The sequence below is a fragment of the Quercus robur genome, chromosome 12 (assembly GCF_932294415.1).
Source record: "Quercus robur chromosome 12, dhQueRobu3.1, whole genome shotgun sequence".
In the NCBI taxonomy this organism is placed as follows: domain Eukaryota; kingdom Viridiplantae; phylum Streptophyta; class Magnoliopsida; order Fagales; family Fagaceae; genus Quercus; species Quercus robur.
Window position 1 is genome coordinate 23267711 of NC_065545.1, and position 15161 is coordinate 23282871.

The following is a 15161-nucleotide window of genomic DNA, read 5'->3' on the forward strand; positions in this document are numbered from 1 at the left end:
TCAAGAGTGTGCAAGAAAACAGAGACTCGCGGCTGGGACTCGCGGGTGACTCGCGGCTGCAAGCCGCCAGAAGCTGCACACGTGCCAAGCATACTGGAAGATGAACAGTCATGCTTGCTGGAGCACTACAGGACAAAACAGGACAACTGGCCATACGGTTAACTCGCGACTGGATCTCGCGACTTGGTCAAGCCGCGAGCCACCCCTGTTTTGTAAAACCTGACGTTTCACATTCCTCTCCCACTCCAGTATAAATACCCCTTTTACCCACGATTGAAAGAGAGCTTCCAGAGAGAATTTTGAGAGAGAAACCCTAAAGAAAAACCAGATTGCTTCACCCACAATCTCTACCTTAGAGTCTCTTCAAATTCCTCAACTCTCTTCCTCTCCATTGTCAAATCCTTGAGAGGCATTATACCAAACCTGGTTCTCACCATTATCATCTCTGTGAGACAGTTGTTTGGATTTCTGGGAAGCAGTTAGGAAGGAGCCAATCTTCATTGGTTAATGCTACGGTCTAGTAGCGGAATCCGGGAAGCTAGAAAAGAAAAAGGTTCGGCGCAACCTCGTTGGAGCAAGAAGCTTGGAGGGCTTAGGTGCACTGGGTAGATTAGGCTTGGAGGGTCTATTGCTGTCCTTGTATCCCAACTGTATTTTCTAGTGGATTGATTACCGCTTGGAGAGCGGCGGAGAGGTTTTTCGCCGAGGACTTCGGTTTCCTCTTCGATAACACATCGCGTGTTGTCTTTGTGTTTGCATCTTCCTTCCTCTCTATCTTTGCCTTTATATTATCTGCTGTGGTTTTATTTTATTATGGCTTAGATAGTTTTTAACCAATTTCATATTATAGCATGTGTTAAGTTTCCGCACACTAGTTGTTTGACATATTGCTTGTATTGGTTAAGTTGTATTTTGGGGGTCTAAACGTTTAAAGGTGTTTTGTACACGTTTTTGAACTTTCATAAAAAATATTATAAAGTCCATAAAGTGTACGAGTTCATCAGTCCATAAATTGGACAAGTTTATTATCCAGTTCATAAAGTGGACGAGTTCATTAGTCCATAAAGTGAACGAGCTTATTACTAAGTCCATAAAGTGGACGAGTTCGTCAATCCATAAAAGTGGATAAGTTTATGTTAAGTCCATAGAGTGGATGAGCTCATCAGTCCATAAATTGGACAAATGTATTACAAAGTTCATAAAATGGATGAGTTCATTAGTCCATAAAAGTGGACGAGTTTATGCTAAGTCCACAAAGTGGATGAGCTCATCAGTCCATAAATTGGACAAATTTATTACTAAGGCTGCGTTTGAATTGGGTGAAAACCAATTTCAGAAATCGTTTTCCGGAAAATCCATGTGTTTGGCTGTCACGGAAAACACTATTTTCCGAAAAATGATTTCCGGTTGACCACTAATTTCACCTTTGACCCGGAAATCATTTACTCCCCTCATTTTCACTTCAAATTACTTCCAGAGAGAGAGAGAGAGAGAGAGAGAGAGAGAGAGAGAGCCCAGATCAGAGAGAGAGAGGGACGATCGCGCCTTGCCGCGCCGACGAGCGGCGCGATCGACGATTGCGCCGCTCGTCCTACGATCGCATCGCGCCGACGAGTGGCGCGGTGCACGATCGCGATTGTCGATCAAGCGATGCGATCGACGAGCGCACCGCTCGTCGATCGATGAGCGGTGCGCGTTCGACGAGCGGCGCGATCGTCCGACGAGTGCACTCGTCGATCGACAAGCGGCGCGATCACGATCGCGCCGCTCGTTGGACGCTCGTCGGATGCTCGTCGGACGAGCGTTTTGCCGGATTTGATGCATTTTCTGGTAAAACGTTTAAATGAACCAAACACCAAAATTAATTTTCCGTAAAATGAATTTTGTGACAGCCAAACACATGAAAACGTTTTCCTTCCCGGAAAATAGCATTTCCGGAAAATAGAATATTTTCCGGAAATGGTTTTACGCGAACCAAACACAGCCTAAGTCCATAAAGTGGACGAGTTCGTCAGTCCATAAAAGTGGACGAGTTTATGCTAAGTCCACAAAATGGACGAGCTCATCAGTCCATAAATTGGATAAATTTATTACTAAGTCCATAAAGTGGACGAGTCCATTAGTCCATAAAGTGGACGAGTTTATTACTAGATCCATAATGTGGACGAATTTATTAGTAAGCTCATAAAATAAACAAGTTCATTCCAAAAGAATGAATTAATAATTGTCTATAAAAGTGGACGGGTTCACAAGTGGACGGATTTATGATTAAGGTCCATAGAACGAACGAGTTCATCCTGTAGGAATGAGTTAATGTTGTGAAGTCCACAAATAAACGAGTTCATAAAATCCAGAAAAAGGACGAGTTCATTGCCAAAGTGGATGGCTTCATTATGCAAGAATGACTTAACATGTCTTAAATATGACTTATAATTTAGGTGGACGAATCCACTAGTAGACGGGTTCATAACTTAGTCAATAAAGATGACGGGTTCATCTCCTAAGGATAAATTAAATGCTACAAAGTCCACAAATGGACAAGATACATCACATAAAGAAATTAAAATCCACAAAGGAACAAGTTTCTTAGCCCACAAAGTGGATGAGTCTATTGTAAAATTTATTGGCCCACAAATTGGCGATTTTGGAGCAAACGAAACAAAATTCTCAAGTCAAAAAAATAGACGGATTCATAAGGGCAAGAAAGGAACATAAACACATATTGGAAGCAACGAATAACATACCATAAATAAAACAGTGTTTTACAAACAGAGCCCATAAAACGAAAGGGCATTGAAACATTGTTCAAAAATTAGATTGAATTTACAACAAGGAAACAAAAAACAAGGTTCAAGAGGCCGGGGGGTCTTGTGGGACCTTGTCGCCCTTGGGAGGAAGGTCTTGAGCTTCTCGAGTTGGAGTATTGGCCGACAGGGTCAGAAGAACGACGGGCTTATCCAGAGCAGTAGGCTGAGCAAGAACGATGCCATCATCCTTTGGATTCGCCTCGAACTCAGTGAAGTCGTCGTCCTCTTCAAGAATAGCGACGCCTGTAGGTGTCAACAGCAAGGGGTCATCCATTGAAACCTTAGACAAATCCAGGTGAGGGTAGACGGATTTGACCTGTTTAAGGCAATCCTCAAACCCGTCACCATAGTATTCGGCACAGGAATCAACAAATGTTTGCGATGCCCTAAATTCCTTCATGGCGCCAACCTTGGCCGTCTCCACTTGGCTTAAAAGGGTTGCCAACTCTTTCTTCGCCGTCTCCTTAGCCTCCTGCTCTTTCTTCTTCTAATGACCCTCCTCCTCTAGCTTCTCCTTCAACACTTTCACTTCCTGATTAAGGGTTTGGAAGGCCTCCTTATACTATTTTTGCCCGTCGGTCATGTTCTTGATGTGCTTGTACAAGCGGGTGATCACCCCTTCTTTGGCGACGCCCCTATCTTGCAATGCCTTCATACGAACCAGTGCCTACAAAACAAGACTTCCGTCAGCTTTTAAGCATAAAAGAGAAATAAACAAAGAAACACCGGAAGAAGCATACTCGAGCAAGGTCAAAAAGACTCGACACCCCCAGCTCATCCATCCCTTACTTAGCACAAGGGTCAACATCCTTGTCCCTGATGATGGACTCCACCATCTCCAAGGCATAATCCTTGTGAGTGAGAAGATGACGGTCAGGATCCTGAACGACGGGGCCTGACATCGTCATTAGCCCTTTGCCTGCCCCGTGCTTAGGCTGGGGAGGTGATAGCTTCGTGGGAAGCTTCTCCCTAGGAGCAACGGACACCTTTTTGGAAGAGTGGTCGTCCTTCCCGTCACCCTTCCTCTTGGCCGCTCCCTTAGTGACGGACGTCCCCTCCTTTTCCTTGCCTTTCCCCTCCTCTTTCTTACGCGCAGCGGTAGCTCTTACCTACGCTTTCAATCTAGCTCCCTCCATTTCTACAAAAAGGCAAATAAAGGATTATTAAGACAAGTGACGGCCTTAGTCAAGCTAACGGAAAGAAGGAAAGTGTTAAAGTGGGTGACTTACGCCAACGAGAGTAAGCATTAAGTCGACAAGCTTCTTGTGTTGGCTCGGATCCCCCATAGTAGGCATGCAAAGTGTCAAGTGTAATAAGATCCCAACACTTCCGCTTGTCCAACAGGATCTCTGTTACCCTACGAATAAAATCCTCTTGCTCGCTTGAGATATGTGGACGAACACTAGTTGAAAGAAAAGAAAGGCAAACGATGTTAGAAATTTGAAACAAGTAAACTAAAAAAAAAAAAAAAGGCAGACAGGGTCAACTTGAATCCTTGACAAAAGCCTACATGTTGTCAAAACCATGGGGCATCGTCTCCCACTCTTCCTGACGACATACCCAGTTCGTCCTCTTAACAAAAAAGTACATGCCCTTCTAATTCCTATTGGAATTAGGAATATCAGATACCAACCTTAGCTCCTTTTTCCTTGCGGAGAAATGATAAATTTCTTGGGATGGGACAATGTGTTGAGGACGGTAACACCAAAAGAACTCGTCAAGAGTTAGTTGACAGTTCCCTTCACTTAAACAACCCCACAAAATCTCAGCCCTAATGAATATCCTCCAAGCGTTGGGGGTGATTTGGCTAACGGACAAACCTAAAAAATTGGCCAACTGGCGGTGAAGTGCCGTCAGAGGCAATCTCAATCTTGCTGCGAACATGGCATCATACATGCCGACGTTCGCGATCTTCCCTGTATAACACTTCTCAAACTTTCCAGGGAGACAGATTGGGATGTTATTCGGAATTTGGAAACGGGCATGTAAAGTTTTGAAAATCTTTTCCAACATTGTCGGCAAAAAGTCATTAACTGTCCATTCTTCAGGAAGAATGAAGGGACGGTCATCTCCTGGGCCTCTTGAGGTACTCTCTATGACCTCCTCGTCACTGTCACTTTCATCCCCATCACTCTCTCTCCCTTCCTCCTTATCATCCTCTTTCTCGCCCTCACTTACTACCTCATCTTTTTCTCCATAACTTTCCATTTCCTCGTCAGAAGGTTGGGCTGACGTTTCCCTTTCTGACAACCAAGAGAAGCCCTCCTCAGGCTCTTGACCTGATGGGAAGACCTCATCGTAGTCCGTTCCTTCATGGATTGACGACTGTTCACTCATTGCTTCTCTAGACATTTGACTACCTACAAGCGATGGAGGTATTCTAAGAACCTAAGTTGATGGCCTCTCTAAAAAGTTTCACATTCAACTAAGATAAAAGTAAAAAAATGAATGAGAGGAAGTAAGAGTAAAAGTGACTTATCAAGTAAAGCAGACGGTTTCGTGAAAAGAGACGGTCCCAGCAAAAGCAATGAAAGCACGATGGCATGAGAGAAGTCCTTGAAGTGACGGGTTCTCTTTGATGATCAACAAGAATGAAATAGGAGAAAACGAAGGAAGAAATGAGATATATATAAAAGGAAGGATATGCACAGAAGACGAAGTGATGCCCTTGTCTAGAAGCAGAGCTAATGGGATTGCGCCACGTGTCCAAGCATTTAATAAAGGTTGCTCAAGGCAATCGCCCATACATGATTTTTTCTCTCTCCTGAGTGAAAGAAAATTAAATAATAAAGTTCAAACTCCATAACCCGTCAGCTTAAGGTGACGAAGTTATGGAGTAGGGGGCAACTGATATGGAAAATATTACAAATATGAGTACTCACTGGCGAAAAGGCATAGAGCGACGTACCAAACAAACTCGTTGGTCTTACTTGTGGCCATTGACAGGTGACGATAATGGGGAGTCTACAGCTTGAAGTTGACGAGGTCAACTTGGGAGGAGGTGGAAAGCTAACGACACTAAAGGGTATGCACGAGACTGACGACTCTGACATAACCTTGCTTGGCCTCCATGCATGCGTATACAAGGAAATATCTTGTGCCCCACGCTTAGAAAGACTGCTACAAGGAAAGGGTTTTGTAAAATACGCTCATAAGGACTCCTATAAGAAAAAGACTTCTAAACCAAGGAAAAGATGTCAACCCTCTACTACTATAAAAGCCCCAATATCCTTACTAACCAGGGTACGCATAATTTCCCCTAGTTCTGGCACTCTAGAGTGGTGAAAAGTTCTAACTTGACCTTCGGAAGGTATTTGGCCAGCACCACACCAGTGCTCTTCGTGAGGTCTTCTTTTTTTGTATTGTGCAAGTATTGTTTCGAGCACATAAGGACCGTGTGACTCATTGTTGATTTTTTGGTATCATCAATTGAATTGGCGGATAACTTGTTGCAAGATTTTTTGGCAGCTCAAGAATTGGATCCAATGATGCCTCGACCTCCCATCCTACATCAATGGCATCCACCAGAGCTTAACTAGTACAAAGTGAACTTCGATGCAGCCGTTTTTAGAGTTACAAACTCGGTTGGGATTGAAGTAGTTGCTCAAAATTGGAGGGGTGAATCTGTTGGCGCGTTGTCTGTTTCTATTCTGCTGTCTCATTTTGTTGCTGATATGGAAGCTTTAATGTGTTGAAGAGCAGTTGAATTTGCTGCTGAGATTGGGCTTCGAAGAGTAATTTTTGAAGGGGATTCAACCATGGTTATCAATGCTATAAATCAAGGTAATGCTAGATTTTCAACCTGTGGAAACGTCATTGAAGACATTCGCTGTCAAGCCGTGGTTTTTCTGTCCTTTGTTTTCAATCATGTTAGTCATTCTTGTAACTGTGTTACTGATGCTTTAGCGGAAAAAATTAAATGCAGTTTGGGCCTCCAGGTATTGCTAGTTGATCTACCTAAGGATATTGCCTCATTATTGTTATTTGATGTTTTTTGATTATGTTTTATTAATAAAAGCCTAGGCTTGTTGTCTTGTTTCTTCCCCAAAAAAAAAAAAAAGGGTATGTTTTAAATTAGTAATTAGATATGATATATTATTACTTTCAAAAAAAGGGGAAAAAAATGACAGTACTGCGTTTGGATCTCTTTCAGTGAGCCACGTGGCTGCTTAAGTGCTCAATAATCAGGTGAGCATTGACATAAGCACGTAGCTGCCTTCTTTGACAATGTCAATGTATCTTAGCATTTCTCGAAGTGATTTTTCTCCCTTTTTTGGATAATCTGAAATTTTTTTATCAAATGGGCTAAATACCTTTTCATGAATAAAGAGTTAGTAGTCTTTTACGCAGCCTCTGGGTTTTGTTATTCTTTTACACATCCATGCAATGGCACTATCTAAGGCTTTGCTTGTCCTACAAAATGTAAAACTAATTTTTATTAATAATTGGCTTAATCACATCCTAGCTATTAAAAGGTTTATATAAATAAATAAATAAATAACGTAATAAATAAACATGAAACAACTATATATGTGTGAATAAATATGATCAATTCAAATAATTTTGTTTCTCAAAAAAAATATTCAAATAATTTGAATTTTCCCTCTGGCACTCTCTTCTAATTTAGTCATAAGTTTCCTTATTGCCTTTCTCGGCCCTCATTCATTTCTACACTTGCTTCTTATCTCACTCTCCATTCAATTCATTTTTCATTGATACTATAAATTTAAAAAAAGATGATTCACTTCATGATAATTTATCTTTATTATTTCATTAAGACACTTGTTATCTTTTACTTGAGTGGGGTCCGAACTCAAATTCCTTACTTAATAACAAAAGACTTTATTTCTAATACCCCAAATTATATTATATGAATATGTCTTGCGCAGATATGTGCTGAGTGTCATATCAAGTGTTTATTAGGTGGATATTGGATTATAAATGATTGTAATGAACCTCAAATATAACTTGATTAGTTCTTATGAGATACAAGCATTGAGCACAGATATGACTAACACTTTCATTACATGTTACAAATTGTATTATTATTACTTTTTTATTGCAATTATAGAAAATCGTAGCTTAATATTTGTGATTTGTGATAATTTTTTTTAATACAAATATAAAATTGGGGAAGGGAGTTGATGATTTGGATTCCCTCAAGTTTATATGAACTCACTCTATGTACCTAAAACAAATGTAAAATGGAGAGGTAAGGAGCTTGTATTATGAACTTGTCACAAAGAGAATTAAATCCAACCATATGGTTTATCAATTAATACAACATCATTGAAAATAATTAGAAATTCAACACATAAAGACTCGTTCTTAAATTTTACTTAAAACTAATAGTTATATTAATGTCATTAACTTAGTTGAATATCTAGGGTTTGAATTTCTATCTCTCGTTGTTGTAATAGTGGAATTATTATAAAATAAAACCAACCCAAAAAAAACCTTGATACCATGCCATTTTTGGACTATCTATACCATAATTATTATTTTTTCTAACTGGAAGTACATTGGATGCATAAGGAACTAAGAGGAACTACCCCACTAAGCCAAAAAATAAAAGTAAATAAAGAAAGAGGAAGAAGGAGGAGCTACCCTTCTTCCTTCTCTTAACTTCCCCTTTTAAGCAAAGATAAGACCAAGTGTCCCTTTTGTTTTTCTTTTTTAAGATCACATTTAAAGATTGCACTTATATAATTGGAGAATCAATTTAGTAAGGACCATACAAATACCCCTCTTATAATTTTTTACCATTTACTAACCAACAAAACAAAATAAGAGACACATATTACCCACTTCAGATTCCACACACACTTAGAGAGAGAGAGAGAGAGAGAGCTTAAAACTAGTGAGAGAGAGCACTCATCATAGTTGAGATGTCAAGGATTTTACCCAAATCAACAATAGGGAATGAGTAGAGACTGCACCAAATTGTAGGGGGAAGATTACTGGAAGATGTGCTTGAAGACCTATACGTCATCGAGATTGGTTAAACATAAATAGAGGAAAAATGGGGTTTTTTTTTTTTTTTTCAAAATAACACTGATTTTCAAACAATTTGTTAGTTAGCATGTTTTCAAAATTATTTAAGAAACTAACATCTCAAGTGCAATAAACTTGATTTTGGAATGCTAAATTGAGTTCGTTATACTCGTTTTCTGTCATTAAAATCGATTTCTTTTAAACTGAAATCAAGCCTTACAGACTTGATTTCAGTACTCACTTAGCAAAAACAACTTCTTCTCCAACAATCAAACACAACAATGAGAAAGAAACAACACAATCAACAAACCCAAGCACCTGATCAATGCTAAACGGTGTGGTGGTTCATCTACGCCAGCGTGGTGCTTCCTTGTCCTCTTCGTTGGAGCTCGCAATGTGGGTTTGGGTGGGTTAAGGTTTTAGTGATGAAGAAGAAGCTCAGACCTCACAGTGGTATTGTGTTCAGAACGGCGTGGTGGTTCATCTATGCCAGCATGGTGCTTCCCTGTCCTCTTCGCCAGCTCACAATGTGGGTTTTGGTGGGCTAAGGTTTCAGTAATGATGTGGGTTGAGGTTTCAGCGAGGAATTCTTGCTTTCTAAATATCGAGCCTATAAGGCTCGATTTCACTTTAAGGAACTCGAGCTTTACAGGCTTGAGTTCCAAGCTTCGCAGAACATATAAAACAAGTCTCTTATACTCTAGTTGCTACAGTGAAATCGAGTCTAACATACTCAAGATGTTAGTTTCCTAAATAATTTGGAAACGATGTTAACTAACAAATATGTTTGAAAAATGGTGTTATATGGCAATTTTGGCCCCAAAAAAGGGGAAAAGTCATAGCGATAATATTTCCTTGGTCCTCATAAATTTTGCACTTTTTTTTTTTTTTTTTTTGTTTCCATCCAATTTGATAACATATAATTAATCAAAATACTTGATGACCTCAATTTACTTGCTTAACTCAAATATTTTAATAATGGTTTAAATGGATATAAGAGTAAGACCATACTCTTGATATCTTGCACAATATTTTTGTCACGTTCCAAACCCGATACTTGGATTTGTGACCATGACCAATATGTTAATATCAAGCTTAAATTTGACACTAACAAGAACTAACTAAACTTTTAAACAAAAGCTTTCCTCTTTCTTTTCATTCTTATTTCTTTACTTTCTTGATATAAAATTTTTCACTTAATATTTAGAGTATCTAGACTGTACTCAGGGAATAACATAATCCACTACTCATTCAATTTCTACACTTTCACATAAAACATCTCTAATTACACTAAAATATACAACTCCAATCAGAAGATCCTAAAATACACAATACTACAGAGCTAAACATCAAATTGCTAAATTAGGATCTATAGTTTTAAAACTAAAATTAGCTCCTTCCAAAACTCGACTAAGGCTCCCTCTACTCTAGAATAAAACTTGTTGACCGAAAGAGTGGAAGGGGTGAGCTACACAGCTCAGTAAGGGTAAGTTACACTAGAATTTAATAAGACTGCATGTAAGTCAAATCATTTCATTTTATGTTTATTTAGATAAGAGAACATCTTTCATGCACAGTATTTTATACTCTTTATAATTATAACTTATACACTTTTCATAGGAAAATAATTGTTCTCCTTTTTCCTGTCAGAATAATATTACAAAACCTTCTCAAATTGAATTTCTTTCATTTCTTACAAAGTCACCAAATATAATATTGACAGTTTTAGATTATATATATATATATATATATTATTCTTATTTCAAAATAATCATTTTGACTTAAATTAGATAATTGGTAACTTTGTCTTAAATTATAAACATCTTAAAAAATAACAAAACTTTTCTTTATAAACTTCTTCTCATAAAATATTATAACTTTCATAGTCACAAAACTTAACGTTTCATAAAGAACATATATCTGATAACTTTTTAACATAAGCTTTCATTAGAAGCTTTATCTTTAAAGTACAACAAAACTTTAGAAACTTTTATCCTTAAAGAATAGCTTTTCTTTTCATTAGAAACTTTTTCTTTTCATGAGAGCTTTTAACTTTTCATAATGCATTCCAACAAAAATCATTCTCTCATGATCAAAATATAATATAGTTGTTCATAAATAACATTTTGGTTAGTCCATATCTGATAAATTTGTACAAAATTGGGAGGCTTCTAGCACCACTGTGCTAGGCATCCAGCATTCCTCATAATGTCAGGGATTCCTACAATCATATCATAACATAGATCATCAACTATGGGGGTCGGTTGGCATCCTCTACAAGGGCAGGTACAGCAGAGTTCTCACCATTTTTAATGGCCAACCAAATGACATTTTCCATGGAATGCCAGTAATTTAACCCCTACTGGCCGAGTTTAGATCACCAAAGGACATAATTCAAAAACATTTCATACTTATAAATCATACTGAAATTCATAGTTTGCATTATATTTCATAATAATAGCATTTCCATTATTTTCTTTAAACATCTTGTTCGTAGAATTAGTAATAACATCAATATGCTTAAATCATATACATAAGGTTTCGAAAGCTCACGAACATATCTTTGTCTGAAATATGATTATATGTCATATCTCTAATAAAAAACCTTTTAATGCATAATACACTTTAAAATAACATCATGACTTACTAAATGTCCATATAACTTATCTCTTACTTGAAAGCAGAGGAACTGAGAGCCTAAAGTTGAAGGAGCTTAGACTTAGGTGTTGGTAACACCTAAACCAAATATCAAAACTTGTTACTATCAATTATATCTTAGCATAAACTTACACATTCATCTTAAAGCCTATCTCTTAAAATCAAGGAAATCATAATCCCATCTCAACGAGGTTCCCCAAACACAAGATACATTCATCAAACAACATTATGTACCAAACCATAGAGAAACCATTATTTTTATGTTCATATTCAGATCATGTCAAATACCTTTTTTTTAAATCAATTCAAAATGTGTTTAAGATTGGAAGCAATAGTGCATGCATAAATTTGCACAAGGCAACATACAACATGTTGAACAAAACAACTTCATAAAAACAATAGTTGAATGGTTTAAAACCCCTCCTTTGAGTACTAAATCGTGAAACCAAGGCATACAAAACTTATCTATGATCTAGACCTACCAAATGATAAGCATACTAATTTACAGCTCAAATCATTAATCCTAACTTTAGAATTAAATCCTCAAAGTTAGGTATATCACTTACTGAGTTACTGTTCACGGTTTATTCTTGCAACATATACTTACACTTATAAAATACAAATGGGCTATCAGTTCGCATCCAATTTCCATGCCAATTTACAAAGCTACTACTATGGATGTCTAGTAGATTCCATATCATTTTCAGAGCCAAATCATAAAACCGTGATTTACTAAAAATCATACAAGACAATATACTCAAATCTGTCCTAACAGAATTTCAATTAACTTACAAATTACACCATTATTTTTATATTGATCCAATTGTTGTGAGACCACTTCCATTATAATCATATGTGTCTTAGAATTCAAAAGAACTATTCCTAGTATCCAAATTCATAGAATATGATTTAATCCAAAATTTTCATGTTGCAAACATTGTGTCTGTCACAGTGGCAGCTTTAATACATTTTCTCATAAAATCATCAAATAATTGCAAATGGCCTTCATTTCATGTGGATATTTTTATACTTATAATATACATGTTAGAATACATTAATAGGCAGCCAATTAACCATTTTAATCATCATGGCTTACAATGAAAATTCAAGCAACAACTACAGTGAGCAATCATCCTAGTTTGTTATTTCTTTCACATACAATAATTTATCAATAAGAACCCTAACTCATATTCTGATAACCACGAATTAGTTTCAAAGCTTATTCAAACATCATATGCAAAATCACAAGTTCACAATTTCCTAATTTTACAAATTCCAAATACCATTACTAAAATTCTATGAAGAAAATCATGGATTCCAAGGTGAGAGTAGCTAGAACCCTCTTTTGGTTCTTGAGGGGAAGTAGAACTAGAATCACTCTAGCATGAAATAGTGGTTGAAAACTTGTGAGGAAATGAAAGAGAAAGCAATCAAACAAGCGAGAAAGCAAACAAGTAAGAAAGCGAACAAAAGGTGGTGTTCGCGAGGGACAAATGTAGGTTTGGATCGAATGTCCATAACTTCATTATGTTGAAGCATATACGACACACTGGCAAGCAAGACTCATGCATGAACATATAAGCAAGCATTTGAAAATGCATAGAAAGCCAACGAGTGGTACAAACAAGCATGGAAAGCATATCATCACACGGAGTGGAAAAGGGGAAAGGTATGCACGAAGTAACTGGCATCATGGTGATGCACCCCAAATGGTTACATCCAAACAAGGCCTCATGGGCGTCAGATATAACTGCACAACCACAAACCCACTAAGGGAGTCAAGCGTGGCAAAGCTTTGAACTAGAGAGGCTAACATGAGCATAAAGCATAGAAGCGAGCAAGCATAGACATGCAAATAGGGGTGATCCAAACCCTTTGATGTGGGCCAAGGTGTACGGACGATGAAAAAGACCATAAGGTTTAGATTGAGTCCCAACAATTAGGCCAAAACACAATAAAGAAAGATAAATCGACAAAAGGGCTACAATAGCACATGACATGACAAACATAGCCTAGGTCTAGGCACACAAACAGGGACGGAGCCAAGACTTGGAGTTAGGGGGACGATTCTGCTACTAGCTGTGTGCGGCGGCTCACCTTTGAGTCTACTGCTTTACTACTAACGATTTTTGTTTAAAATTTTTTAAATAGCCAAGTAGTTTGTTCTGGGTAAAATAGATTGATTGGGCTTAATATTTTTAGTTTTATTATTGGTAATTTTTGTTGTTGGGCTAATTTTTTTGGGCTTGTATATTTTGTTTTAGATTTAATCTATTAATTTTTTATGTCTTTTAAAAGGTGAAAAATGCTAAAACTACACAATTTTTACAAATTGTTTATATGGTGAGTGATTATTGATAAGTAAAAAGTGATGTAAGTGTATGAACCAATAAGAATTTGATACCTCAATAGTTTGTATAAACGTTGTAAAAACGTTTTTGGCTATAACATTACTCTCAAAAGAATTGATGGCATTATTAAGGGGGGCAAAGTGTAATTTTATTGAACAAAATTACTAAAATTAATACCTATTAATATAGAAATATTTTTTTTAAAAAAAGTTTAGGGGTGCCATTGCCCCCCTAGTCCAATAACAGCTCCGCCCATGCACACAAACATGGCATGGAGCGCACAAATGCATGGAATATAGCATAAGGCATGTAGAGAACATAGATCCAAGCACATAGACATGTGAGAACATAGATCTAGACATATAGGCATAGAAACATACATGTAAACATGTAGAAACTTAGCACATAAACATGGAAGAACATGAATCCAAGCATATAGACATGTACGAACGTAGATCTAAGCATGAGACATGGCAAAAAGTGCATAAACACATAGATCCGGTCAAAGCATAGCCAACAACATCATACAAACATGTGAACATGTAATCCTAATCATCAATCTAGAACTAAAAGAGGCATTAAACATAGGAAAATATGGCATAAAACCCTAAGCATTTAGTTCTAAATATATAAGCATGTAAAGATGTAGATCTAAGCATGAAACATGGCATAAGGCATAAAAACAAAGAGATTTAAGTTAGAAACACAAATAAAGCAAGAAACATGCTAAAAAAAGCAATAAATCATGTTATGAAAGCAATAAATCATGTTATTCAAGCAAAAAGAGCAAGATAAGTGCTAGAAAAAGATTTAGAAGGTTAGGGGTGTGGATGGTAGCTAAAACGCTTCATCCACACCCCTAAACCCCAAATCCTAAGTGTAGAACCAAGGAAAAGAAGATTGGGTATAAGAACAGTACCTTGGGTTTTTTGGTGAAAAGAAAAGAATCAACAAGCTTTGATGTGTTTTTTGGGTGTTTTTTTGTGTGTTTTTTGGTTTTTGGAAGAGAGAAAAACATGTAGAAAAACCAGGCAGAAAGTAGAAAATTTAGAAAAATGTGTCTCCTCCTAGGTTTGAGGGGTGCTTAGGGCTATTTATAGCCCCGGCATGTGTTTTGAGGCGGCGACCCTTCAAGGGCCATGGGCCTCGAAAGGCCTAAAATGGGGTTGATCTAGAAACCCTTGGAGGAAAGGTCTTGACTTCATGTTTCTGAAAAGGTATGGAACTTGAAAATCCAACGGTTAGATCAAAAGTTATGGCCCTCGGAAGTTAGCGGTGCATCGATCGGTGCGTCATCCCGGTTTTTATGATATCTCGACCGTTCTATCTCTGATTTCGACCTATGAATAGT